The sequence below is a fragment of the Punica granatum genome, chromosome 2 (genome assembly GCF_007655135.1).
Source record: "Punica granatum isolate Tunisia-2019 chromosome 2, ASM765513v2, whole genome shotgun sequence".
Lineage (NCBI taxonomy): Eukaryota > Viridiplantae > Streptophyta > Magnoliopsida > Myrtales > Lythraceae > Punica > Punica granatum.
Genome location: NC_045128.1, coordinates 31,311,203 through 31,315,109, shown reverse-complemented (window position 1 = coordinate 31,315,109; position 3,907 = coordinate 31,311,203). Strand labels below are relative to the sequence as shown.

Genomic DNA, 3,907 nt, shown 5'->3' with positions numbered 1-3,907 from the left:
ATCTAGCATATGAAGGCATCTGCTGGAGTGCTTCTGCAAATGGAATGTTGATTTGCAGCTTTTTAAAAACATCTAGGAATTTAGCAAATTGGGCGTCCAACTGTTGTTGCTTCAATCTTCCTGGAAAAGGGACAGGAGGAACATACGGTTTCACCCCTAGTGACTTCTGCCTTGGTTCCTCCACCTTTTGCTTACCTTTGTCTTTCTCCGGACTCTCCTCCTGAGTTTGAGTTTTTCTATTGACTATTTCCAATTCCTTGCCACTCCTCAGCATTATAGCATTGACACCCTTGGGGTTCTCTTCAGTGTTGCTGGGTAAAGACCCTGATGGTCTATTACTCAATTGCTGAGAAATCTGACTAATCTGACCCTCTAGGTTTCGAATAGTGGCTTGTTGATTCTGTAGCATGGTGTCAGTCTTTTGCATATAGCTCAACATGAGCTCTTCCATTCTCGACTGACTTTGCTGAGGTGGAGCATTCTGAGCAGGGCCTTGCTTTTGGAATCCAGGTGGCGGTTTAAGTGCATTATTCTCATTCCTCCATGAGAAATTAGGATGATTACGCCACCCGGGATTGTAAGTGTTCGAATAAGGCCCTTGATTACTCCGTTGGAAGTTGTTGACAAAGTTCACTTGCTCTCCATTGGGTGAAGCCGAGGGATTTCCAGACATGCATTCAAGAGTCGAATGTGGTCCTGAACACAACTCACAAAAAGCAACCTGATTAGTATTAAAAGAATGTGCTGAGGTGAGTTTACTTACCTGGGTAGTGAGAGCTGAAATCTGGGTTGTCAAATTAGCAATAGTGTCCATGTCATTGACTGATGCCACTCTTGATTTACTTCTTTCATTCTGCCAATTATGTGCACTGGAGGCCATCTCTTCTATCAAAGCACTTGCTTCATCATAATTCTTACCCATCAGTGCGCCTCCTGCTGCAGCATCTACTAGAGACCTCAATGTATCATCCAGGCTAAGATAGAAGACCTCAATTAGGAGATTATCTGGCAATCCGTGATGTGGGCACTTTCTGATTGCCTCCTTGAATCTCTCCCATGCCTCATAAAGTGATTCACCATTGAACTTGGTGAAGTTAGTGATTTCGTTCCTCAATCTTGCAGTCCTAGCTGGTGGGAAAAATCTCCTGAGAAACTTAGATGAAAGGTCGGCCCAGGTGGTGATGGACTCTTGTGGCAGTGAATTGAACCAGGCTCTCGCTTTATCCCTAAGCGAGAAAGGAAAAAGCTGTAATCTAATAACATCATCAGTGACATTATTCATCTTTACCGTGTTACAGTATTGGAGGAATCCTGCAATATGCTCATCAGGACTCTCGTTGGGATATCCTCCAAACTGATTTGATTGAACCATCTGGATGAGTGCTGGCTTCAGTTCAAAGTTATTAGCTGGAATAGTGGGCCTTCTGATCGCAGAACCCATAATAGTAGGTACTGCATAGTCTCGAAGTGCTCTGGCAGCACCCTGTATTTGGCGGTTGATGTCATCATCTGCCATCTCAACTACCTGCAATTCTTCCCTTCTTCTGTTCTCTCTTCTCAACCGATGCAAGGTGCGCTCTATCTCAGGATCTAATGGTAGAAGTTCAGCACTTCTACTCCTGCGCATAGAATACCTGCAAAGAGAACAAGAAATAAACACACAGTAAAGTGCGCCTAAATTAACAATAGAACTAAAGGTGGTCTAATATTAAGTTAATCCCCGGCAACGGCGCCAAAAACTTGATCCCTTTGCAAATATATATAAAAATAAGCTCAAATTCTACCAGCAAGTGTATTGGGTCAGATCAAGTAATATAGTGATGAATAGAGTGTCGATCCCACAAGGATTAATTAAGTACTAAACCTATATTAGATTCTATTATTATCTAAGCAATCAAATTAAGAGAATTAACTAATTAACTACTAATCAACCTAAATCGTCACAAAGAGCAGAAAGAGAATTGTACGAAAATATATCAATTGAAAGTGGGAAAAACAGAATCCACCCTAGTTTCACTAATCAGATTGCCATCATGTTATATAGACTGATAGCTATGTGATTATTCAAGTGAGTTTATCAAGCCTTTAAAATTAAAGTCTTAAACCTCTAATTAATCAATCAGCTCCCGCATCTCTAATTAATAGTGGACTCTAAATTATAATCATACACCTTCCAGTGCTATGATTGTCTAATGCCCTAAATTAATTATCCCTAATGTCTTAGCGAATAACTAACTAGAAACATTACATTAATCCCTGGATAATCTCTAATTAAACTAATTAACGCAGCTATCGCATTTAACTAATTAGTCTAATCAAGAATTCCTAACAAACACTATATCAACTCCCGTATCAATAGTGTTTCTAACAATTATAACCAATTAAGAATTAAAATTGAAATTATAGGAATTGCAATCATGAATCATCAACACATCTATTAATCCTATAACATGGCGACAATCATCATATTAGCTACCTAGGGTTTCATCATATTCCCACAAAAGAAGCTTAAAATATCATGGAATTGAAAACACAATTATAATTCCAAGGAGTCATTGCAATAGAATTCATATTCAGCAGTAAACTCAAGATATTGAATCCTAAAACAAAAACCCAACAATTCCTTTAAGGAATTATCTCTTCCACAATTCTTCGCTTCAAATCAATTGATCCAGGTGACGGCTCCAGACAAGACCCTCTCCAAAAACTCTCTAGGTTAAAAGAATGGTGAAAGATGGCTCCCCCCCTAGGGTTTCCTAATCTTGTTATGAGGAGTATTTATATCCACAACAAAAAAAAGATTTCCGAAAGATATATGCTGGCTCCAAATTGCGCAAAACTCCTCAATATTGCTCGTAATTCCATCTAAGTCCTCAAAGACCTACAATATCAAATTACACATAATTAAGCACCGACTTCTTATAATTTCTATAAAATTAATAATAATTTAACATGAATTGCACAATAAAATATGAGTATAATATGCCCTTATCATTAATCGCTGCGTTATTGTTTGGTTGATTACATCCCTAACCCCAACACTTCAATCCACAACTCTCTCTCTCTCTTCCTCTCCCTCTCTTTGTCTCTCTGGTTTCTTCCTTTTAAGTTTTGACTCCGCTCTGTTCTTAGTCTAAGCAAAAGAAATGGGAAATGGTGGGACAACCCAGAAGAACCCGACGGCCAGGCTCCCCCCGAAGAGAGGTCAGATCAAAGTTAAGATCTTCAACCTCTTCCTGGAGACTCTTGTCCCTTTCTGTTCCTCCTCAATGGCCGATATTTTTCATCACTGATTTCACTTTCTTTTTTTTCCAAAACGAAAGCATGAATCTAGCTGGAAATAGGAGAAATGAGGATGAGGACACCGAATATTATTCCACTGGTAAGAATCGAACTGGGATCATTTTGATTCTTGATTGATGAGTGTTATTAGATTGGACATCTTTCTATGAACATTTTCTTTCTTTAGTCCTCTTTTGACATTAGCAGTGCCCATGTTTATAATATCTTCCGATTCTGGAAAATCGGAAAACATATAAACAGAGGGGACCTCCAATGTTTTTCTTCTTCTTTTTTTTTTTTGCTTCAAAGAGCATAACTTCTGATGGCGACTGTGCAAACAAATAACATCATCAACTAGAGACGCAATAACTTCACTTCCTACCTTCGAAGACATGTAGTGGACAAATACTAAAAGACAGACAGAGAACAAAAACACAAATCCTTAAAACAACAAAACAGTAACATTAACTGAAATGTCTGAATTTGAAAGATCCTCCCTCCCTCTGTTTTCTCACCCATGCTTCTCTGAAAACTCCCCTGCTGCCGACCCAGTTGATCATATGGAAGTTCCCATCCGCCCGCCAAAAACCTTCAGTTTATTTCGTTTCTCCGTCGACGACTTGAC

General features: G+C 39.1%; 1 non-coding gene across 1 annotated transcript; it reads left to right on the top strand.

The window, feature by feature from the left end:
- Positions 1 to 1,010: 1,010 nt before the first annotated feature.
- On the top strand, positions 1,011 to 1,117 carry LOC116198303. The gene has a single exon (XR_004155241.1). It is a non-coding gene; the product is annotated as a small nucleolar RNA R71 (small nucleolar RNA).
- Positions 1,118 to 3,907: the final 2,790 nt, after the last annotated feature.